Below are 25,446 nucleotides of genomic sequence, written 5' to 3'. Positions count from 1 at the left end.
AGGCTGCAATTGGAGTGTCTATTGTATAAACATGTGGAGACAATAAGCGGTATCTCTTTGTATTTCTTTCTACCGGGAGCGGGTGCTGCTCCCTGTCTGCAGCAGAGCATTTTCCCTGGTGAGAGATCCTGGTTGACCTTTTCCTCTTCTGCAAAACTCTTGCTCTGTTATTTGCAGTAGGCCTTTGCTATTTAGCGAGGAAACAGAAATAGCCCATGAAATTCAGTTCAGCATTTGCTTTGATACGAGCTATTGAACGTCACCTTTTTGCTTCCCTGGCCTGCTTTCCTCGGGAGGGTTTTGCTCAGCTGCCGAGCTGGTCAGAGAGTGCACGGATATTTTGGGGCTGAGCTGACTGCACTGACTGTGCACTTATTTTCTTTTTATTTATCGGACTGCTGGTTGTATTAGTTATTTGTAAGTACATGTGTGCTCTGCATGAAATAAATCCATCCCTTTCTGGTGAGCAGGAAGCTCCCCTAGCTGGCTGCTATCGATTTACAGAATCCAGGTGATAATTTGAATCAGTATATCCTTCTGCCTTTTTTAATGGCTGAAAATAAACCTATGCAGCCCTGCTGATGGTGCCCTTGGTGCTGCTTGTTTCCTTGCTTGTAGTGGAGGTAATTTCACAAGCCTCTGAACCAGAATTATTGGGGCTGCTTGGAACATACCAGTTGTCATTAATAAGTCATTGTGGAGTTTATTCTGCCCTGTGTGTGTTTTTATTTGGCACTTAGAGTGATGTATTGGAGGCCTGTTCCAGTGCAGTGGTAGGCAGGGTGACTAATTCCTGCTGTATGGTTTGGTCAGGAGCTAGAAGAAGATTGGGAAATGAGCAGAAGAGACTTGCAGATGTGTTATTTTATAACCAAATGCAGCTTCTCACCACCTTCTGTGATTAAAAGTTTAATGGGAAGAAATCCGTATAGCTGCTTAAAAATGAGCATACAGGAGAAACCTGTTCCGACACTTACTATGCTGTCCTCCTGTTTCTAGGTTTGCTCTCCAAAGTAACACGCTTTAAAGACTTTGAAAATGAAACAGAAGGAGTAATTTTCTGTTTACTTTTCTGCTAAAAATTGAAATTGCATGTTGGCTGTTAATTGTCTTCCGAGAATGATCTGCTGTTTCAGTGTTGAGAACAAAATGAGAGTCCAACATCCATTAAGCTGGTCAGGCTCTTGGCCATTATTGTCTGTCTCGTTCTATTTTGGATTCAAAAAGTTTTTGGAACATGTTAGTTTATAACATTTTTATTTGGTAAAATTCACTGTCTTTTAATACCATTTTTGCTGGAACAAAGGCGACATGATTAAGCAGCATGGTATGGCAGATTTTGCCAGACAGTTAACTATTGCATCACTATCATATTATACTAGGACTGTGATTATTTTTATTTTTTCTTTTAATAATCCCAGCAGCTAAACAGCAACAGGACAATTATTGGCTTACATGTACTTTTACATTTCATCTCATACTGGGGAAAAACAGCACAGGGAAAGGAATATTGTTGCATATTCATAATATACCAATGCTACTGCTTTGTTTGCAACAGCTGTAAAAAAGCTGATGATGCTTTGAGTGTCAAGGTTGAAATATTTAGGTTCACTGGAACCAAAGACTGTAATACAGTCTGAAACTGATCAGCCTGTCCTCCAGCCCATCTCCAAGGCAGAAATTGTGTGTTTTCCTGTGTTAGACATGCCAAGGGTCTGCTTGCTGTGGGTATGCACGAACAATTTTGGGGTGGTCTTTGGAAAGGGCTCTCTCCCAGTATCTTTGGCCTGTATTTCAGCTTGAGGCCTGCATAAGCCCTGGTCATCGGTGTCTTTGGGCTTCACCTGAAAATGCACGTTTCAAAGAGGATGTAGGAACGTCCAAGTGCAAGAGGATGGAGTGAGTATCATGGGTACGAGTACAAAAATTGTGAAAATGAGTAAGGAAGACTTGCAGTACAACTGCTAGCTAGTCCTTGAACCACTAATAGTGCCTTTGGATCAAGCTCATTTTTTCTGGTAACATCTCTGCTGCAAGGGCTGCTGTAATGTTTGTGTTAGCAGCTTTCTGCCAGGCATGCAAGCCAGGGTCTGGTGGTTTATAGCTTTTTTTTTTTTTTTTTCTCCTTTGGTGGTAAGTGATTATGTAGAAACCCTCTGTAGGCTCCCCCCGCCCTGACCTGCTGCTCACAGCTGCTGTGTGGACTGGACTGGCAGGTTGAAGGGCAAAAATGTGTTGCTGTGATATATAATTACTTCTTCCAGCATGAGCCAACAGAGCTGCTTGCTGTGATGATTGTTACGTATACTGCTATGTAAAACAGAATGCAAGTTTAATGTAGGGTTCAGGCTAGTATTTTAATGTTGTAATTAACAGCCTCTAACAGTAAACAAGTTTTTTTTTAAATCAGTTCCCATGAAGATTATTCCTTTACGATGTAGGCAGGCATACATTTGCAGATGTGGAGCTTATGAATTCTGTATTGCTTGGAGAAATGAGCATCAAGAACAAACAAATACCTTTTTTTGAGACCCTTTTTCTCTTATTCTAGAGTACGGCAGGTGGCTGGAGATCAATCCTGCCGTCAGTATTTCATAGGGACGTTTCAGCTGAGGGAAGCAGCCGCATTTGAGACGATGTGGCAGTTCCCATTTCTTGGAAGAACTGGATTCATCCTTCTTAAACGCTCCCCAAAAAAACGGTGGTCTAGTTTCACAGGTACGTTGTGCCTCCGTTTGTGCTGTTCTTGTGACACAAAATGGGCATGAACCCAGCTGAACCTGCTGGTTAGGCTGGAGTGGCTGGGTTGGAGCAGGCTGGGGGCGGCTGATCTTCTCAGACCATCTTGTGAGACTGCTTGTCAAGAGATCTGTGAAGCTGCAGGGAGTAGGAAGGAGGTTTGTATCTCTTTAAACCTGCAAAGGCAAGTGTCATTTGCCTGTGTGCGAGGGTTACGTGCCGGGTTTGGCCTACTGTTGCATTAAAGAATTTATTTATGGTGAATTGCATGAGAAAAGGACTTTACCTGCTGAAAAATCATTGTGTTGGGTACCTGGAAAGATGTTGATCAGCTCTAAGATATTTGGGTGCTGGAAGCTTGCCAGGTTTAATATGTTTAAAGCATCACACCAGTAACAGATACTGTATTGTCAAAGCTTGCCTGTAAACCCAGGATGCTGAGACACCGTTTCTTGTCTTCACAGCATGTGACAGCACAAACTGCTGTATAAACGGTAGAAACCTAGTAGGGCAGGAGTGCTGGGATCTGGAGACCGGAGAAAAGTAGCGAGAAGAAGTGGGAACAACTGGAATGTGCCGAATGAAGGATGCTTCAGAGAATGGAGACAGGAGTGATGAATGATTGTTACTAATCTTATTCCCAGCCATCCTGCTGCAACATGTAAACACGTACAGAAAATAGAAATTACTCTTGGTTCCTTCTGGAGGAGAAGCAGCCAGCTAGAAAACTTGGGATGGAGCAAAATCAGCTGGGAACTGTTTCAGGGTGAGAAGATGGGAGCAGACTTTGGAAGCTGTCAGATGGCAAGAGATGGGGAATGTGGGCAAGGCGGGGGGGTTGTGGTCCCGGAGCTTCAAGTGAGGAAGTTGGAATAGTACCATAGAGATGAAAAAGGATCATTGAGTTCTCTGAGTGGGAGAGCCTGGCTGAGCATGTTTTGTGCACATTTACTATTTCCTCTCAGAATTCTTTGGGTTTTATCTAAATAAAGAAGGAGAGAGTTTGCATAAAATATGACTGACTTTGGAAATGCTTTTTCTGGATGTGTCCCTGCATGTTAATATGCAGCTGTAAAGCCAAACTAGGAATACAGAGGTAGAGAGAACAAACCAAACCCTTTTTATAATGTTTGTGGCCTTCAGCCTGAATAAATAACAGTTGCAACCTGAGAGAATGAAATCGGAGTGATATTGAGATGTGTAGACATACAGGAGGGGATGGTCTTACAGAAAAGCAAAGGGAAGAAAACCTCTTTTGAGTTGTTCACTAGAAACTGGAAGGAGTTCAGGGAGGCGTGGGTCTCTTGCAGCAGGTCCCCTGGGATGCCATTAACTACTGTGTTTGGGTTTCTGCTCAGTCTAGCAAACTTTATTTTATTTGTACCAAATATTTACAGTTCTCCCCCAGCTCAGCCAAGCTAAAGGCACATCCCAGATGTTGGTCTGTCTAGTGGCACAGCTCAGAAGAGTTGCTGGGATCATTTATTTATTTATTGCTGTTGTAACACGAGGGTTGCCATCTGATAAATAATTATTCCACCCTTGGAGAAGGCACATTGTAAATCTGTTAAGCTGCTCCTTTGTTTGTTAGGCTTGTGCATAATGAGTTTGGAATTTAAGATTAGTGGTATGCTGTGCAACTGCTCATTTTGTGACCTCATCCTCCTGCTCGGCTTGCCTGCCTGTCCACCTGTCACATCCTGTTGGGCACCTAGGGCTATATTCATAAGGGGACTTTGGTTTAGCATTGCATCATCTCATTTTCATGTGTTCTGCTGCCTACTGGAATTTGGAAAAAAAAACAAACCCAACCAACAAAGCATGAGGTAGGTAAAAAAAAAAAAAAAAAAAACAACCAACCAACAAACCATGAGGTAGGTGTCTAGGTTCCTTACAGAAGACATGAAGGAAAAGTGGCTTCAAAGAAGACTTGTGAAAACCAGCATGTGGAATGGAGGATTGCCCGAGTTGGCCAGTAAAGGGTGTAAGAGGCTGGTGTTTGTGTTGAATGCTGTCCCTGGAAGATTTGGTGGTCTGGCCTAGGTGAGTTGTTGCTAAATGTTTCTTGGAATGACGTGCCAAAGACAGGTTTGCTCTTACAGAGAAGAGGAAGGGCAGGTAGTACAACGTCCCCCTACTCAAGCTTTATCCACTCAGGACACAGAAGTTTGGAGTTCCGGTCCTGTCTGTGACTCAAAACATGGGATTGAACAGGTCCACCACCCTTTGGAGCACCCAAACCAACAAAGCGTAGGCTTTTTGTGGTGTCTCTCTTGCAGAAGCTACTCCGTGGAGCAGGCTGGGGGCGGCTGATCTTCTCAGACCATCTTGTGAGACTGCTTGTCAAGAGATCTGTGAAGCTGCAGGGAGTAGGAAGGAGGTTTGTATCTCTTTAAACCTGCAAAGGCAAGTGTCATTTGCCTGTGTGCGAGGGTTACGTGCCGGGTTTGGCCTACTGTTGCATTAAAGAATTTATTTATGGTGAATTGCATGAGAAAAGGACTTTACCTGCTGAAAAATCATTGTGTTGGGTACCTGGAAAGATGTTGATCAGCTCTAAGATATTTGGGTGCTGGAAGCTTGCCAGGTTTAATATGTTTAAAGCATCACACCAGTAACAGATACTGTATTGTCAAAGCTTGCCTGTAAACCCAGGATGCTGAGACACCGTTTCTTGTCTTCACAGCATGTGACAGCACAAACTGCTGTATAAACGGTAGAAACCTAGTAGGGCAGGAGTGCTGGGATCTGGAGACCGGAGAAAAGTAGCGAGAAGAAGTGGGAACAACTGGAATGTGCCGAATGAAGGATGCTTCAGAGAATGGAGACAGGAGTGATGAATGATTGTTACTAATCTTATTCCCAGCCATCCTGCTGCAACATGTAAACACGTACAGAAAATAGAAATTACTCTTGGTTCCTTCTGGAGGAGAAGCAGCCAGCTAGAAAACTTGGGATGGAGCAAAATCAGCTGGGAACTGTTTCAGGGTGAGAAGATGGGAGCAGACTTTGGAAGCTGTCAGATGGCAAGAGATGGGGAATGTGGGCAAGGCGGGGGGGTTGTGGTCCCGGAGCTTCAAGTGAGGAAGTTGGAATAGTACCATAGAGATGAAAAAGGATCATTGAGTTCTCTGAGTGGGAGAGCCTGGCTGAGCATGTTTTGTGCACATTTACTATTTCCTCTCAGAATTCTTTGGGTTTTATCTAAATAAAGAAGGAGAGAGTTTGCATAAAATATGACTGACTTTGGAAATGCTTTTTCTGGATGTGTCCCTGCATGTTAATATGCAGCTGTAAAGCCAAACTAGGAATACAGAGGTAGAGAGAACAAACCAAACCCTTTTTATAATGTTTGTGGCCTTCAGCCTGAATAAATAACAGTTGCAACCTGAGAGAATGAAATCGGAGTGATATTGAGATGTGTAGACATACAGGAGGGGATGGTCTTACAGAAAAGCAAAGGGAAGAAAACCTCTTTTGAGTTGTTCACTAGAAACTGGAAGGAGTTCAGGGAGGCGTGGGTCTCTTGCAGCAGGTCCCCTGGGATGCCATTAACTACTGTGTTTGGGTTTCTGCTCAGTCTAGCAAACTTTATTTTATTTGTACCAAATATTTACAGTTCTCCCCCAGCTCAGCCAAGCTAAAGGCACATCCCAGATGTTGGTCTGTCTAGTGGCACAGCTCAGAAGAGTTGCTGGGATCATTTATTTATTTATTGCTGTTGTAACACGAGGGTTGCCATCTGATAAATAATTATTCCACCCTTGGAGAAGGCACATTGTAAATCTGTTAAGCTGCTCCTTTGTTTGTTAGGCTTGTGCATAATGAGTTTGGAATTTAAGATTAGTGGTATGCTGTGCAACTGCTCATTTTGTGACCTCATCCTCCTGCTCGGCTTGCCTGCCTGTCCACCTGTCACATCCTGTTGGGCACCTAGGGCTATATTCATAAGGGGACTTTGGTTTAGCATTGCATCATCTCATTTTCATGTGTTCTGCTGCCTACTGGAATTTGGAAAAAAAAACAAACCCAACCAACAAAGCATGAGGTAGGTATCTAGGTTCCTTACAGAAGACATGAAGGAAAAGTGGCTTCAAAGAAGACTTGTGAAAACCAGCATGTGGAATGGAGGATTGCCCGAGTTGGCCAGTAAAGGGTGTAAGAGGCTGGTGTTTGTGTTGAATGCTGTCCCTGGAAGATTTGGTGGTCTGGCCTAGGTGAGTTGTTGCTAAATGTTTCTTGGAATGACGTGCCAAAGACAGGTTTGCTCTTACAGAGAAGAGGAAGGGCAGGTAGTACAACGTCCCCCTACTCAAGCTTTATCCACTCAGGACACAGAAGTTTGGAGTTCCGGTCCTGTCTGTGACTCAAAACATGGGATTGAACAGGTCCACCACCCTTTGGAGCGCCCAAACCAACAAAGCATAGGCTTTTTGTGTTGTCTCTTTTGCAGAAGCTACTCCATTTAGCCTTATATAGTATTAATTGAACTGGTTGGGGCAGGAGCGGCACAGGAGAGTGAGCATTTGCCTGGGATGGTTCTCACACTGCTCCAGAAAATAATTATTTGTACTAAGTGGAGCAGCTCTACCAGGAAGCAAGGAAGATGTGTTCAGAAATTAGATTGTTTTCAGCTCCATCTGTTTCTAGAAGGCACTTGTCCAAATCTCTGTAATTGGGGTCACAGCATGAAATACGGGGACCTGCCTGAAATACTGGTGGTGGAATTTGAGGCACAGGAAGCTGGATGAAGGGAAAACGTCTTTAGGGTTATGGGAACCAAAGGTTCCTGAATTGCTGCAGGAGGACAAAGAAGTTGAAGGGTGGTATGAGCTCTCTGATGGCCAAAGGGCCTCTCTGAGTGGCATATATTGGTGAGGAAGCTGTCACGTAAAGGTGGATGTTAACAGGGAAGACAAGTATACGTCAGTTCTTGAGAGTGCTTAATTTTTTAGGAATGTAAAATCATTTGTAGTGCAGCAAGAGAAGCTTGAATCTGTGTGGAAGTGGGTTATTTCAAAGGCGTACAGTGAGTAAGTCAGGAGATGAAACAGGATTATGTCTCTATCACGAACTTGTTTTTTTTTATTTAGCTTGTTGCACAATTTACAGTTTCAGTCTAATTGCAAAACTGTTCTGCAAGTGATAATTTGGTTCCAGCTAACACAGCTTTTGATATTTACTGTACAAAGCTGTGCTGTAGGAGCTGCTCGCCCTGAAGAAGCTGTGGGCCTGCAAGGACTTTCTGTTTTTTAAGTGTGTCGAGTAATGTGAAAAAAGCATGAAACGGATCTGCCTGTTACGAGGATCTCAGAGATGCTGGAGCTGCCCCTGCAAAGAAAACAGGGCTGGCTGGAAGAGGCTGATGCTGCTGCATGTTTGCAGAGCTGTGGAGGGTCTTTCTTGGAGCCTTTTTGGTGTTTCCCAAAGGAATTGGCCCCCCTGCCTTTACTGCAGCCTCCTGCTTTCTGGGAGAGATCCCTCTGCGTAGGCAGTAATTACTGTCTTTCCAAAGGAGTCCTCGGCTGTGGAGGAGACTGTTAATTATCCCTCACTTAGCCTTTCTAACGAAGGTGTTTGTAAGAGTTGTGCTGGGGTACCATGATCTCCATACCACAAAATTTCCCTCCTCTGGGTCTGCAGTGTGGGCAGTGGTTACTTCCACTGATCTGGGCAGGAGGGAGAGTGTGTTCTTGGGTCTCAGGTGGGATCCTTAGGGACTTGCTCTTTGAAACTGTTGACCATTTGGCCTTTTGCCTTGCAGCGCTACTTGAGACTATAAATAAACCTGCTGAGGAACAGGTCCAATGATCTCGTGTTCCCGAATGCCATTCTGCTGTGCCAAGTGTCCTGCTGCATACCAGCTCAATGAAAGGAGGCTGGTGAGGAAAGGTGGCTCTTGTGGTGAGCTTCAACCTGGAGCACCACTGATGGTGGTTCCAGTCTCAGCTGATAATCCCAGCATCTTCATACCCAGCGCTTCTCCTGGGCAGCCTGGACTTCAGAGCTATTTTAGGTAGGCACAGGGACATGGAAGATGACAGGTCCTGCTCTCCCAAAGGATCGCCAGAGCATCAGTGCGCCATCGTTATAGAATCATAGAATCATTGAGGTTGGAAGAGACCCTTGGGATCATCGAGTCCAACCATCTACCCTACTCTACAAAGTCCTCCCCTACACCATATCCCTCAGTACCGCATCTAAACGTCCCTTAAACACAGCCAGGGACGGTAGCAGCGATGCTCTTGTCTGTGCCATGCTGGCTGCCTGATGTGGAAAACCAGTGGTACTGCAGGAAAAAAAACATAATAATGATCTAAGGAAAAAATGCTTTAGTGATTTCTTACAGCTCCTCGGTGTTTAAGCACTCGGTTTGCTCACTCACCTGTTTTCTCATATTGTTTAAGGGATGTGCTATCAGCTGGAGGATGGTACTGGTTTGTGTGGTTACCAGTCTCATCCCCTGCTATCTGATAACTCCTGCCCCGTTGCTATGAAACATTTTACTGAGAGGCTGTGTAAAAGGGATGAATATCCATCTGTAACTGCAGAGATTTTTTTTTTCCATGGCTTATCTCTTGCTGATCTTTCTGATCAGTTTCCTGATTCTGCCGGTGGTGGATTTGAATGCTTTCTGGTGCTGTCATACAATTATCTGATGTGTGTTTCCCATTTGTAATTTAATACCTTTGCATTGAAGCTTATTAAATAACACAGTACAGAAAATTTCGGTATCCATCCTTGTTGTCTCTTTCCAGTGGGTTATTTTCCGTGGCAAGGACTTCCATAGCTCTTGAAATTCTAATTCAGCAATCAATGTTTAATTTAAGACAGTTTTCCCTCTATTTAAGAGCTACAGAATCAGACTGTGCCTTGGAGAAGTGCTAAATTTGGCTGCTTGCGGAGTCATCCACAGTACATAGGTTGTTCAGTAGGTGCTGTTTGGCTTCTTGTAGCGCTGTAGGGAATGCGGGGCTTTGGGGCTACGTGATGGAAATGCAGTTCCTCCTTCCTACATGTAGCATGGGAAGAAAGAAGTGGTAGAACTAGGAACTGTCTGCACTTTATTTGGTGGCACTTAATGTTGCAGAGCACCCCTGGCAGCAGAAAGACGGATGCTCTAGAACTGCAAGATTGTATCGATTGTGTTGCATTTCTGCTGGAACAAAAAACAGAATGGGCTCAGCATTTGCACTTTCCACTTGTGTATTGTTTTCTCTTTATTTTGTGTATTTAGAAAATGCGGTGCTCTGCAAACTGCTGGTTTAGTATTTTCTGTGGAATGAAAACCATCTGGGTAATTTAACTGAATTTTATCGAAGTTTTCGGTAACAGGCTCTTTTCTGTTTCCTGGCATCTTGTTAGATGAAGATGAGAATTCAAGTTAAAATTCAAGGAGGTAACAATATTGTGGTTTATGACCTGGAATTTTAGAAACAATTTGGGTTTCTTTGAAGTTGTAAAAGTAATGGAAATATTAAGACGGTATATAGTCTCTCCCAAAGGCATTCTCCCGGAGCAAATGCCTGTTGTAGACTTTTTTTGTTTTTTTTCCCCCTCAGTGTACGTGGAATCTGTGGCATAGTGGGAGCTGCAAGCTTAAGAAAGCATCCAGTGTTTAAGCTGAGGCTTCTTTGAAAGAGATCAGACTTAAACATATGCTTAACTTTAGCTGGCATTTAAAGGCTTCCCTTGATCAAACCTCTGTTCGGCAAAACACTTCCATGTATTCTTTATTTCAGTATCCTAAACAATTCAATTGGTTTTGTACGTGTAGGTTGAAACTTGTTGCAGCCCCAGGGCTGTAAGAAACGCAGGTGTCCTCTACTCCCATCCAGCAAACCTTAAGCACGTGAACTATGCTGCTCAGGATTACGTGTGCTTAAGTTTCAGCTCGTGGTTTGAATGTGTTGCTGGATTGGGAGAAGAGTGTTCAGCATATGGCAGGCTGTTAAATCTGATGTACTTCTGAGCCTGACGCTGGTATTTTAATATATTCCACTTTCGTTGCAATACTAAGAAAAGTAAAAAAAATCCCACTAGAAAAAGATAAATGCATAATCCTTTCAAGAGGAGATGCAGAATTAACTCCGTTTCTGTATACTCAGAGGAAGAGCACTAGCAGTCAGATTTTTCTTTCTCTCCCCTGTCCACCTCCAAAAGACTTAACTGCCCGTTTAGTTTCTAACGTCCTGATGATAACATTGGCTTATGGATTCAGGTTTTTTTTTGGGTGGCGTGCTTTATTTTGGGGATTTTTAATTGTTGTTGTTGGGTTTTTAAATGAGATGAAGGAAAGTGATAAAGTTCTTGGCATTGGAAAGTTTTAGGCATTTGAGAGATGAGTATTTAGATTTGCACGTGCTTAAATAATGAAAACAGTTCCTTGAGCACTGGTGTGCGTGTTTGCGTGTGTGCCTACTGGGATAGTGAGTGCTTGTGTGACTCCTCTGATAAAGGAGCTGGATATAACTGCAGCTTTCTGAATCCAAAGTCTTTAAATTTTTCCCAGTGTCTCTATAGAATCACAGAGTCATTGAGGTGAAACCTCTAGAGATCATCTCACCCAGCTCCGTTGCTTGTCATGTTGAGTAGGTTGCTCGGAGCCATGTCTTGTTGGGTTTTGACTATCTCCAAAGACAGAGACTCCACAACGTCTTTGGGTGACCTGTTCCAGTATTGATGACCCTCACAGTAAAAAAAGTGTCAGTTTTTTGGTTTAGGGGTTTGTTGTGGTTTTTTGGGTTATACACGACTGACACATGAACTGTTTTTTGACTTATGTAGCACAGTACACACATGATGAAGTATGCGGGTGGCAGCACACCTCCTCCCCAAGCTACACTCCTTCAGCTTTGCTTTTCTAAGTAAGACAAGGGGAGTTATTGCTTGTCTAGACTGTTGCAATTTATCCTAAAAGCAATTGATTGTACATGCATAGTTAAAGACCTGGTGGGCAAAGCTCTGCATCCTGTTCAGTCTTGGCTCAAAAGCTGCCAGGTTTTTTTCCTTGTCTTGATTCAGTCTTGTCGGACACAGACTAGTTTTTTTGCTCTGTCATTCCCCGTGGATGCAAAGCACCCTACAACATAACATTACATTTAATAAGCAGCTTCAGCTTAGAGGTTGTGTCCGGTGCTACAGAACTGTACTTTGGTGTTGTTTGTGCAGAGTGTTTGACAGATGCTCACCGCTTGCGATGTTATCTGGACTGTTTAATGCATATAATAGTTCCATGAGGCTGTTGACTAAAATATTCCAGCTCTTTGATGCACCAGCACTAACTTGTCTGCTACGAATTCATACACTAAAGATGAAATTACTTCTAAAATAGTAAACATGAACTTTAGCCGTTTCATGTTGTGGGATAGTTCTAGAATCGGTTCCTCTGTGCACAAAGTGCCTTCTTGTAACCTGCAGCTGTGTCTGTGTTCATTGGGGACAGTGTATGATGCACTTCTGCTAAGCTATAGTCAAGAAATACCACATAGAATTAAGTATCTAAGCTTCCGTTGGGACTGATCTTGCCTTGTCTGTCCTGTGTCACGCAGTTATTTAGGACTGTGGTTTTCTGCAGATTGCTTTTGGCAGCTTCAAGGACTGACAACCTGGAGATCTTACAGAAGATGTTCTTTAGCATAAAAAAGGTTTACTGGAATTATTGAAAAAGTTTACTTCAAGAGGTGCCTTCCAGGGTAAAATAAGTGTAGCGGTTAAGTGCAAATCTTTAAGGACACTGTCAAGAGCAAGCAAGAGTCCAGTGCTGTGCCGTGCCATAGCTGTCTTACTTGATTCACTTGGTGTCAGACGCAGAAATGAACGTGTGCTGACTCCACAGTCTCCAGGTTGAGTTTTCTGAGGCTGCCTTCATTTCTCTGCACTGTCAAGCTCTGACACGTTTGGGTAACTGGAGTTGACTGGCAATGGCTAAACGTGAAGTCTAGAAAATAAACCGTGTTTACTGCTCTAGACTTTGTTCCTTTTGCGTTTCCAGTAACTGTTGAGAAATAAGCAAAAAGTCAAGGGTGCCCTCCCAGAGTAGCACTTCTTGCGGAAGAGACTTGGTTATTTATTGCCATCTAGACTCTCCAAGCAAACCTGAGAGCCGACAGTGTCGATGGTCCTTCTTACTTTAAGTTTATAGATGAAGGATGATGTCTGCATTTATGCAGTCCTTTTGGGCTTTTCTCATGCGAATGAGTGACTTTGGATGGTAAACAGCGAGCAGCAATATCTGCACTCTCGGGGGCTGTAAGGCTTAGCTCTTAGGTGCCTTGGTGACAAAATTAATAACATATAAATGCTGGACGTGCAAATCTTGACGGTAGTTTTTGCCTCTCCCTGTACCTGCAACGAGGGCACTTTTTACTACATCATTTCTGTTTGTCCCCCCTCTCTATTCTAAGGCTGAGTGATGTGTACAAGGGAGATGAGGAGGAGCAGGTGGGAGGGAGAGGTCCAGACATCTGCTTGCAAGGCCATCTCGAAATGCCACTGGAGTATCTCATTGCAAATGCAAGATTTGGGAGCAGGAGTCGTCCTGTCCTCTGTTATCTGGGTAAAATGTGGGATCCTGGGAGGTCTCATTCCCACTGTGTGAGCTGCTGCTTGAATAAAGCTGCTGGGGCAGTTTAACTCTGCAATACTTAACTTCAATTAAGTTGTCAAGTTTAGCATTGCTTTAGGCGTTAATAGAGTTTTACTCTCACTTAAAAATCTGGTTTAGTAATTAACCTCCATTTTATTCTGGAGTTCAGAAGGTGCTCGTTTAGTGCAGCAAATCTAATGTCATGTGAATTAAAACATGAAAGATATTTAGTAATGAGAAACTGAAACAGGGTAGTGCAGAAATTAGATTATATGCAGTTTACAGGGAGCTGTGCTAGGTGCTGAGTTCTTAATGAAAAGCATTTTGAAGGCACTGCTTTACCTCTGCCTTTGCATGGTTAGGCAATGTTTTGAATTAAATTGTGAATTAGTAATGGACTTAAGATTTCTGTCCTTGTACACCAACTTTTTATTGCACTCGGGTTTATTGTACAGCTGTTTCTGAAATCTGGATAGTGGACGGCTGTGACCGTACAACTGCCAGAAGGTGTGAGGCATTCACAGAGGCTGGGACAAAAGTGTATGAAGACGGAGGGACCCTGGTTCAACTGGGTGATACAAACTAATAATTGTGATCCCCTTCTCTGTTGCAACTGAAGATTGAACCTGAACTCCAGCATGTTCTGCTGGGTTTACTGTTGGAGAGAGGCACAGAAGGATGGTACGTGGAAGGAGAATTACACCTACAGGCAGCAGAGTCACTTCACAAAAATTGGCCTGGCCTTTGTGATTTATCTAGTACTGTTCTTCATACTGCTGCGCCCGTATTTTACACCTTACCACAGCCATTGCTGTCACAAAGAAAAGTGGTCCCCAGCTTTTCTGGCAGGAGGACTGTTTAACTTCTCTTGGCATCGGAGTATAGCGGTGTGCTGCTGCTTCTGTCTGCGAGAGCAGGGCTGCTGTGCAAGGAGAAACAGGTTTAATTCTCCCCAGAAATTGTCAGGCTTATTGCATGTGTGTGTGGAGTATGTGCCAGCTGGTAAGTCCCAAGCTTTTTGGGACTGGGCATCACATCAATTCATGTGGTCTGACTTGCCTTAGGATATAAGGTACAGGCTTTTAAACAGCCTGGGAAACTGCACCAGTTTCTGCTCAACACCTCGCCCAGAGGTTTTGAGTGACTACAGGGATAAGGGGTAGCTTTCCTCTTTTCTTCTGAACATCACGTGCACAGAATATTGTTTATGCATCTTTTGTGGTCCAGGTATCAAGGACTATGTAATTCAGAATATGGACCCAAAGGCATTTGCAAAGCAATGCTGTCTGTCCTGCTTTCACCCTGTGACATGCATTCCCATGTTAAAGTACAATTCTACCAATTCTTTGATATTGACTACTCAAGTGGATTTCAGAGGCAAAGATGCAGGAGGGCCAGTGGTCACCCAGCCGTCTCCTCTATAGCTTAAATATGTGGAATTATAGGCTTTTATGTTTTCTAGCATTTGAGTGATTTAAGGGAAAAAATAACCTCTTATCACTTACTGAACTACTTTATTTCCAAGGCAGGAATGTGGGGTAAAAGTTCACCTTATGAGTGCTGGCAGAAGGACTATGCACTGTGCGGGGTGTGGTTTTGTGCTATTCCCGATCTCCTCTGGCTGCAGGTGCTGCTGGAAGCGACTGCCATGCCCATCTCTGCCCCGAGTCCCAGTCCTGCACCCTGTGAAGGAGCTGGATGCTAAACAGCTGCAGGGAGAGTTGGTTTGTCTCGCTGATTCAGTGGGAAAGGACCACACATGCTCAAAAAAAAAAAAAAAAATTAAAATTTTCCATCATGTTACAGAACTGACTTGTGCTATGGCCACGTAGTTAGAAGACCCAACCCAGGGGAGGGTTGGGAACCCAGACTGTGGGAAGGCAGGACTCCTCCTTCCGTAGCAGCTTGCAGTTATGTTGGTTTAGATGGAACATAAAATCTTACTGCTGACCTTGCAAAAACATGGTAAAAGTGATGTGTGAGTTGTATGGCTGGTGTGTGGTTGGCTTTCGGTGTGCGGGTAAGCGTTGCTGTCTTAAAAAAAGCATTCCAGTAGGAAGTGTGACAAGTACCGTGCTTATAGTTAGTGACATCTTTACTGATGAGTCCAGTCTGATGACTGTATATGACTGATTCATAACATACTGAATCTCTTAAATGAATGAGCAGCAGTGCCAGTGGTCTGGTAACCTCTTAGGACTCTCTTCCCGAGCTTTATGCTGACTCCATAGGAGCCACATCCCAAATACACTGGCTCACTGAGCTAGTCGTCTCACGGCTGAAGCAAACACAGAATTTAGTTAATTCTGTGTAATAATTTACTGATGCCAGCCATACTGCAGTAATTATCTGTGTGCAAAGTCCTGGTTCACAGCAAGTATGATGTAATGCAGGTTAAGGCTAACCTCTTTGACCATGGGCTAAGCTGAGCTGTCTCAGTACACATTGGCCGTGGCCTAACAGCACACGTGGCTGCTCTCGCTCCTCAGCTGCTGAATGGTGACTCGTTAAGCCAAGGTATTTTCATGGGCTGCTCGAGTCCTCCTGCCACCATTGAGACCTGGAATCACTTGCGTCGGCTGCAGCCGAAATGTCCAAGTCATCCTGTGTTAATCCCTTTTCCACGGGAGACAGAAAATGTAGATAATGGATGAAACAGGATTAAATTCTTCCAGTGTGTAGCCACTTGCTTGACGGGCTTCACATCTGTGTTAAGTTTCAGAAGACAACATGAAGCTATTATGCAGTTACTACCCACTCCAGGATCTGCACATCAATTAGGAGAGGCTGCTTACTCATGCTCCTCAAAAGTTGTGCCAAAATAGCTATTACATTATGTCAGAGCCCATATTTTCATCCTGAACAATTAAGCAGAATATAAACCTCACTGCTCCTCGGCAGCGTTGTATGTAGACCTAGACTTTTTGATACAAGGTCCTTTGGAGCTGTGCTGGTTCAAGAGGGTTCCTCTCCACTTGGCACGTGTCAGGGAAATAATTATGGAACGTGATGTTATTTTTCCAGCAGTTTATCTGGGGAGCTCCAACAACAGAGTCATCTGTAAACAGCTTTTGTTCTGCATGTTATGACTTATTCTACTATAACACTTAAGATCCCTGCTTGGGACCCAGTGTCCCGTGCTGCTGGTAGGTGCTGTGTGAGCATGAAGGAAGGCGGTGGGATGCTTCACAGCAGATCTGCAATCTGAGAATAAGACATGAGAAGCAGATGGCTCTAGGGGGAAACAATGAGGCAGAGCTGTCAGCGTGATGGGAAGGAGTCCTAGTGCACCCACTGCCTTGCTGCTTTCAAAAGCCTGGTCGTTGTCCTGCCCGGGAAGGAGCTCCTGAGACAGACTTGGAGGAGGATGGCAGCGCAAGTACGCTTGGAGGTACCTCTGAGGACCTTCAATTTGTAATCAGGACAGAGCTCTGAGTGGATGTTGTTGGAGAAATGTGGCACTGTTGGTGACCAACTTGCAGGATTTCCAACCAAGCTTCAGGAGCTTGTGGTTCTGGATCTCAGCCCTGTCTCCTTAGGTGATTGGTGGCCATTCAGTAAAGCCCAGAGATTCATGGCAGCACACCCACGGATAGGTGCAGGGTCTCAGTTAGGATGTGACATGCCAAGGGAGTAGCATCTGTGGAGAAGTGGCAAAACCTGTTGTAATGAAAACAGAAAACTACTGGCTTGACTGATGCTTATGGTCTTAGATGGGAACTTGGAAGTCTGTCTTCTGACCTTCCAGACTATCCTCATGAAAGAGCTGCCTGGTAGTGCTATACAGGAGCTCCTTTTTCCACAGAAGATCCTAATTTGTGATTTTCTATCCCTTTTGCCAAATACCTTGTAACGCAGGGAAAAGGAGAATTCAGAGAAGATGGTGTATAATAAAAATAGAAGCGCTGGCTCCAACTCCTCCGTATGTTAATGGCTGGATTTTCAGGCGGGAGACTGCAGGAAGGTGTGCCAGCAGTCTGAGTACCTGCCGGTGCCGTGGCCCTCCTTCCATGAAAAAGCTGTTTGGGTTGGAGACAAGGGTGAAGTCATGGGGAGTGTTTGGTATCTCTGTGAATTGGATCCAATAGCGTGTGATTTTTATTAGGAGAAACGAAGTGTCATAATTCCTGAGGTACTAGTGAGGTTCTTGCTTTAGGAATCCCGTCTCGCTTCCATTTACTCCTCTGCTATTGGAAAATTCATGGTGAGCAGATAAATTTGTCGCTTTGGAGGCCATCTGGAAATAGCTAGAGCAGGCTAAATTGTACAATGTATCTGATAAAAACTTTACAAAGACCCCTTCTCTGGGGAAAGGGAGGATGGAGGCCTGGAAAAAAAGATTTAATAGGCAAAACAGACAAAAACATTAGAGTTCAAAAAATATGAAATTATGGTAATGTTGTCATTCAGAGAAAAACATGCAGAGGATTTAGATTATGATTGAATGCAAATGCTGAAACATTAAAGTGGTACCTGGCCAGTGGCTGTTCCCTTGGTTTGTTCTGTCCCCTACCAGTTGAGATGCAGATCACCTTGGCATCGTTTGACAGGAGCTACCTCTGTTAAAATAAAAGTAAATACACGCAATGCAATGCTATAGGTTTGCACCTGGAATTTGGGTACCAATCGGCTGAGCAGGTTGGATGTCCTTCTTTCTCTAGTTATTTCAAAACCAGGAACAACTCATCAAAGCCTGGGCTAATGAATCATTGCAAATGCTTGATGTGTTGGCAGCTACATGCCACCCAGCTTCACACTCTGTTCTGCTGCCATAATTTTAAGAAACTATTGGAACAGTGCCCTCCCCCCCACCCCAAAATAAAGGGAAAAAAAAAAAAGTATATCCAAAGATCTGGAAACTAATATATGCAACCCTCCCCCAGTTTATTTGTACCAAGCTGTTTGGGTAGGCCTTCATATTAGTTCTAGCTGCAGAGCAGGTTTTAGTCAGGAAATCAAAAGCTTGGGTATCGTTTACTCCGAGTAGATAAATGAGCCAGTTAATCCAGAATTGATGAAAAAAAGCTCATCTGGGTTGGGAGAACTCAGTCAAAGACATCAAAATGTCCTGAGTCCATAAGCAAGAGCTATATGGTGCTTTGCTTTAAATGGAGTATTAGTCATTATCCTGTCAGTCATGTTTATTAGTTTGATTTAGAGGTGTCTCATGCCAATCTGTGTTCATCTTTGCATGTACAGGAGGCTTGTTTATTTTCCTAATGTACTAGTTCAGTTAGATTAACTGAAATCTGTACTTCCATCAACTATTTGTCATATTTCATTTGACTCACAATGTCCACGTCATGATGTTACTTCAGCGTACGTGTTAAAACAACTTGGTGCAATAGTTCTAAAAGGCTGCCTGGCTTTGGGGGAGCAGAGGTCTCGTGGGGGTGACCTGCTCCCCTCCATTTGCCTGAGGGGTCAGTGGGGGAATATTTGTACTTTCAGCAGAGAAGAAATGGGGAGTTACGAAGGTGAGTGGTCCTTTCCTAAGTGGGTACTTGATGGACCTTTGGTTTCTCAGCCCCCACCTTGACCCTTTGCTGTCTGAAGCTGACCACAAGTCCTACTGCAGGTGGGCCTGGCCAGAGGAAGAGTTTCCATTTTACGGAGAGGTGAAGTCAGGGACAGTGTTTTATTTGGAAGCTGTGAAGCAGACCTTTTCTTCAAATCCAGAGGAACAGTCCCCTTCTCCAAGAACTTAAAACCTTTTCCAGTATTTGAAAAGTTGCCTGGTCGCCTGTGCTAGTGCTCCTGCCTTTTTCTTTTTCTCCATTTCTGCAGTGTCAGGAAGAAAAAAATAAATCTGTAATCCAAGTAATATTCTAAATATAGAAGTGCTAGTTTACAAATGAGAAATCTTTCTGATGGCTTCAAAATGGGTTTTGTAATAAAAGGAAATGTATTTGACACTGCCAGAATTTACAGTCCCACCAGAGGCTTGTGAAATAACTGCTATACCAAACATCCTGGGCTGTAATGGAGCTTGTTGACACGTACGGGTTACTGAAGGGTATTTCTGGCTGTTGCCATGAGGATGGGTTAGCAGGAAAAAATACTTTCTTTGCAACTACTGTAGGGCCCTGTCTGTACCGTCAGCTTTTAAAAAGAGTTTTTTAATAAAAGGTGATTAAAGAAGGGGCTGTCTTTCTGACCAGAATATGGCCCCTGAGAGCCAGGAGGAAGTGACTATGAGTAAATCTTTTGCAAGTGGTACAGACTAATACTGCTTTTGGCTGTTCAACCGACTAGAAAACTGTTTTGCTGAAGTCCCTGCAACTTGCAGGGGGTTTTGTGAAGTGTGTGTTTATTTTGGTTTTCTTTCTCCCAAATCCTTTCAGGCTTTGACCTCTTTACAGCTACTCTACAAGTAAAGGTTTAAGTTATTCCCAGGTGGGATAATGACTTTTTCATGTGGTCAATTACAAAGTGAGTGTTGCAGGAACGTGTCATAGTGGTCTGCAGGTGATGTCAAACACAGAGACTACTCTCAGCCATTTGCTAGAGATTTAGAGGTAAAGTTTTTCTTTGCTTGCTGTTTCAGTATTTTCACCAGGACTCAGCCTAGTACTGTGTGAATGGTCTTACTGCCTTTGACAGTATCATAGAATGGTTTGGGTTGGAAGGGGCCTTAAAGATCATCAATTTCCAACCTCCTGCCATGGGCAGGGACATCTTCCACCAGACCAGGTTGCTCAGAGCTCCGTCCAGTCTGATCCTGAACATCTTCAGGGATGGGGCATCCACAGGTTCTCTGGGCAATGTTTCACTTTAAAATGGTGTTTTGTTTAAGATCAGTTCCCCATGCTGAGTGACAGTGGTTTAGCCAGCAAGAACCCAGTTTTAAAGCCATGGGTTTTGGCCACGTTTAGGCCTGTGGCTCGGTGTGACCTGTTTCTGTGGGAGATGGGGCTTTGCTCTGCCTTTTGCTGTGCTTCTAACTCACAGGTTTCTGATGCCCACACACCACTGGCTGGTGTTTATGAGCCCTGTGCTGGGACCAGCACTCTGGGCTCTGCTTCTTCTCAGTACACAGTGAAAATACCTCCATGAGCTCTCAGAGATGTTTCAGGTTACATAAAACAGAATTTAAAATAGTATCTTTTTCACAACATTTGGAGCACGTGTTTGTGAATATAAATTTTCAGCACAGTGCCAGCAGAGTTAGTTTAACAGATGCAGAACTCTGTTACTAAGAATAGTTTCTGCAGTTATCTCCCCACACAAATTTTCTCCTTGGGCATTTGCAATGTGCTTATCAACACAGCAGAAGATCATATACACGTTCAGTTTTTTGCAGAAAACAGTCTGCAAGCTTTCTGCTTTCAGAAGCTCTCGGAAGCATGCTCTTCTGAAGCCACGCTGAGTTTCAACTGATGAATCAGAATTCTGCATGGAAGGATTTGGGTACAAACACAATAAGGAAATTTAGCAATATCTTTTATATTCTTTAATTTTTTTTTCGTTCTTGCTTTCCCTTGGTAAACAGCAACACTTGCTGGCAAGAATGGGAATAACAGATCAATCTGCCTATTTTCTGTGGTTGGATAGATGTTTGTTAGTCATCCAGCTCGTTTCCAGTTGTTACCCAGGGAGAATTTTTCCTGGTGGGGAGGAAGATGTATAATGTCTTTGCACAAGATGCAGACTCCTTCCTAATAACATTAAGGATATAAGAGCACCTGAAGTCAAATCTAGATTTCATTTGTTTGAATGAAATGGGAATTCTCAGAGTTTTCCCACTAAAAGAAACAAAGTGCTGGCCTGAGTTGGATAAATAGAATTTGGTCCCGAGTTAGCACACAAAATTGTATTTAAATAAGAAAGAAAGAAAAAGTTAATTGAAGGTTGCCTGTTCTTCATTTGCAAAGCAGCAGAACTTTCATAGGTGTGAAACTGTGGTTATTAACCATGGTTAATGGGGATTGTCTCATTCATTACCATACACTGTTTAGAGTAACTGTTGGTTCAGGGACATCTTCCACCAGACCAGGTTGCTCAGAGCTCCGTCCAGTCTGATCCTGAACATCTTCAGGGATGGGGCATCCACAGGTTCTCTGGGCAACGTTTCACTTTAAAATGGTGTTTTGTTTAAGATCAGTTCCCCATGCTGAGTGACAGTGGTTTAGCCAGCAAGAACCCAGTTTTAAAGCCATGGGTTTTGGCCACGTTTAGGCCTGTGGCTCGGTGTGACCTGTTTCTGTGGGAGATGGGGCTTTGCTCTGCCTTTTGCTGTGCTTCTAACTCACAGGTTTCTGATGCCCACACACCACTGGCTGGTGTTTATGAGCCCTGTGCTGGGACCAGCACTCTGGGCTCTGCTTCTTCTCAGTACACAGTGAAAATACCTCCATGAGCTCTCAGAGATGTTTCAGGTTACATAAAACAGAATTTAAAATAGTATCTTTTTCACAACATTTGGAGCACGTGTTTGTGAATATAAATTTTCAGCACAGTGCCAGCAGAGTTAGTTTAACAGATGCAGAACTCTGTTACTAAGAATAGTTTCTGCAGTTATCTCCCCACACAAATTTTCTCCTTGGGCATTTGCAATGTGCTTATCAACACAGCAGAAGATCATATACACGTTCAGTTTTTTGCAGAAAACAGTCTGCAAGCTTTCTGCTTTCAGAAGCTCTCGGAAGCATGCTCTTCTGAAGCCACGCTGAGTTTCAACTGATGAATCAGAATTCTGCATGGAAGGATTTGGGTACAAACACAATAAGGAAATTTAGCAATATCTTTTATATTCTTTAATTTTTTTTTCGTTCTTGCTTTCCCTTGGTAAACAGCAACACTTGCTGGCAAGAATGGGAATAACAGATCAATCTGCCTATTTTCTGTGGTTGGATAGATGTTTGTTAGTCATCCAGCTAGTTTCCAGTTGTTACCCAGGGAGAATTTTTCCTGGTGGGGAGGAAGATGTATAATGTCTTTGCACAAGATGCAGACTCCTTCCTAATAACATTAAGGATATAAGAGCACCTGAAGTCAAATCTAGATTTCATTTGTTTGAATGAAATGGGAATTCTCAGAGTTTTCCCACTAAAAGAAACAAAGTGCTGGCCCGAGTTGGATATATAGAATTAGCACACGAAATTGTATTTAAATAAGAAAGAAAGAAAAAGTTAATTGAAGGTTGCCTGTTCTTCATTTGCAAAGCAGCAGAACTTTCATAGGTGTGAAACTGTGGTTATTAACCATGGTTAATGGGGATTGTCTCATTCATTACCATACACTGTTTAGAGTAACTGTTGGTTACTCTCTGTTCAAGCAAGGCTTCTGTAGCTGGTGATGTCAGGAGATTTACTTTATTTAAAAAAAAAACAAAGACCTGGGCTTGGTATATTAGTAGTCATTGAAGGTAATAGGTGTGAAACTGTGGTTATTAACCATGGTTAATGGGGATTGTCTCATTCATTACCATACACTGTTTAGAGTAACTGTTGGTTACTCTCTGTTCAAGCAAGGCTTCTGTAGCCGGTGATGTCAGGACATTTACTTTATTTAAAAAAAACCAAAGACCTGGGCTTGGTGTATTAGTAGTCATTGAAGGTGCCCTTGGTAAACAGCAACACTTGCTGGCAAGAATGGGAATAACAGATCAATCTGCCTATTTTCTGTGGTTGGATAGATGTTTGTTAGTCATCCAGCTCGTTTCCAGTTGTTACCCAGGGAGAATTTTTCCTGGTGGGGAGGAAGATGTATAATGTCTTTGCACAAGATGCAGACTCCTTCCTAATAACATTAAGGATATAAGAGCACCTGAAGTCAAATCTAGATTTCATTTGTTTGAATGAAATGGGAATTCTCAGAGTTTTCCCACTAAAAGAAACAAAGTGCTGGCCCGAGTTGGATATATAGAATTAGCACACGAGATTTCATTTGTTTGAATGAAATGGGAATTCTCAGAGTTTTCCCACTAAAAGAAACAAAGTGCTGGCCTGAGTTGGATAAATAGAATTTGGTCCCGAGTTAGCACACAAAATTGTATTTAAATAAGAAAGAAAGAAAAAGTTAATTGAAGGTTGCCTGTTCCTCATTTGCAAAGCAGCAGAACTTTCATAGGTGTGAAACTGTGGTTATTAACCATGGTTAATGGGGATTGTCTCATTCATTACCATACACTGTTTAGAGTAACTGTTGGTTACTCTCTGTTCAAGCAAGGCTTCTGTAGCCGGTGATGTCAGGACATTTACTTTATTTAAAAAAAACCAAAGACCTGGGCTTGGTGTATTAGTAGTCATTGAAGGTGAACATAAAAGAAATACAATAGGAACAACATACTGAAAAGAAATGCAGTTTGTAAGGTAGTTGAGTGCTTAATTCCTTTTGTTACCAAACAGACTTTCAGTGCCCACATACAATAAAAATATGACCAGGAGAAAAGAGTCAAAACTAGCAAAAAAGGCTTTGGGTCTGCTAAAGTCAAGCCAAAAGAGGAATGATAAATCCAAACAGACTTTCAGTGCCCACATACAATAAAAATATGACCAGGAGAAAAGAGTCAAAACTAGCAAAAAAGGCTTTGGGTCTGCTAAAGTCAAGCCAAAAGGGGAATGATAAATAAAAAATATAAATAACTGATTTCAGTGGAGATTAGGGGAGCTAACTTGATCTGCATTGTTTCTTGTGCATGGGACAGCACAGTCCCGAATTTTTTGATGATTAAAAAAAAAAAAGAAAAAAAGTGAGTTTCTGTAAAAGTATATGGAATAATGTGTATTGCTTTGCTTAGGAAACAGAACCCTTTTTATGTGGCATAATTCCCCTGTAACCCTCACTGCTGTTGCATTGATGCTGTGGGGTTGGCAGAGCTGGATGTGCTTGGCTGAGGTGAGAGAGCATCTGCTGGAGTGAACGCAGCTCTCCAGGCTTTGGGAATTGCAGGGAATAAGTTTCCCTACTAACCAGTGCTTGTAATTTCTTTTAATGTACTTGATAATAGCTGTTGTGAAGGACAGTTGCATTGGTGGCGTGGTCTGTAGTGGCAGTTCTCCTCTCCCTAATCCAGGGTTTGGTTTGTTGGCATCACCCACCATGGTAGGTCCCACCTCCCTGGGTGTTGTCCCCTCCCTGTCCCAGTGGTTTCACTCAGATGTGGATTTTTCAGCAGTTTAAAATTTTTTCCAAAGGTGGCATTGTTCTTCCTCATCTTATACAACAACACCCCAACATTATTTGTGGTGCAAATATTTCTTAAACAAGAGAGGGAAAAACATCTGTGCTGGAGTATTCGCAAGATTCCCTAAACTTGGAGCTGCCACTCCCAACTCCATTTCTAAGCGTTACAGCCCCTTTCCTCACCTAACTACTGCCAACCTGCAAATCCACCTCTGTGGTCTGGATTCATCTCCTAAGTAATTTTTAAAAATGGTATTGGGAGAAGAAAACATAACCGAGCCAAGGAGCCTGGAGCCAGCTGTCACATAATTTCCTTCTCCATACTTGGGAGCAAAACTGATCCCTGAAGTTCTGTAGGACTTCCCCCTTGAAACGGGGAGTAAGAATATTGGGAGGCAAAGGAAAGCTTGGGATTTTCCATATTCTTCTGCTTAATTTAAGGCAGTGATTCAGACAGCCAAGGAGACCGTTTATCTGTTCAGTTATGGTATAGGCGTTGCCTCCTCTTGTGCCAAATACCTTTGAGGATGGGAAGAGACAACATGGTCCTTCTCGAAACCTGAGAAGAATGTAGGTCATTAAAAAAGTAATAAACTTCTAGATTTTTGAGTCTGCTAAGCCTGTGCTGCCATTTATACCTTGTAAAAGAGAGTATGGATAATAATACAGTTCAGGAAAAAAGCCTTAAATCAATGAGTATGTTACTGTTTTAGGATGCTGCTTCTTTTATTTCTGACTGATCTGGGTAACTTGGTATTTTGTGTCTCCTGGAGAAGGCTACTGTGTGTAGCTTTGTCCCTCCAGCGGCTGCGGTAGCCCATAGTGATAGAGTGCTGTGTGCTGTAGGTCTGAGATAAGTGTTGGAAATGTGAATGTTTATTTCTGAAACACGATACAAATGTAGTAACTTCTGACGATTAACTATAGATTAGCAAATACTTGGTGAGTCATACCTTCCCCTTGCTGCTTCTTTCCCCCCCCCCCCCCCCCCC

At 43.1% G+C, this 25,446-nt stretch overlaps 1 protein-coding gene across 6 annotated transcripts in view; it reads left to right on the top strand.

Annotated features, from left to right (window-relative positions):
- MITF (microphthalmia-associated transcription factor) overlaps positions 1-25,446 on the top strand; it is a 114,894-nt gene that overhangs the window by 5,373 nt on the left and 84,075 nt on the right. Inside the window, exons 2-3 of one of the 6 annotated variants that reach the window (XM_014946751.1) lie at positions 1,799-1,899; positions 2,552-2,718. The exons of 4 other annotated variants lie outside the window; for them this stretch is intronic. The gene's annotated coding sequence lies outside the window, so the exon portion shown is untranslated. The remainder of the gene's footprint in view (positions 1-1,798; positions 1,900-2,551; positions 2,719-25,446) is intronic. One more of the 6 variants, XM_014946752.1, reaches the window with a different exon arrangement.

The sequence above is a fragment of the Calidris pugnax genome, unplaced genomic scaffold (genome assembly GCF_001431845.1).
Source record: "Calidris pugnax isolate Ruff unplaced genomic scaffold, ASM143184v1 scaffold81, whole genome shotgun sequence".
Lineage (NCBI taxonomy): Eukaryota > Metazoa > Chordata > Aves > Charadriiformes > Scolopacidae > Calidris > Calidris pugnax.
Note: the sequence above shows the minus strand (reverse complement) of the source record. Positions and strands in the feature narration are given on the sequence as shown.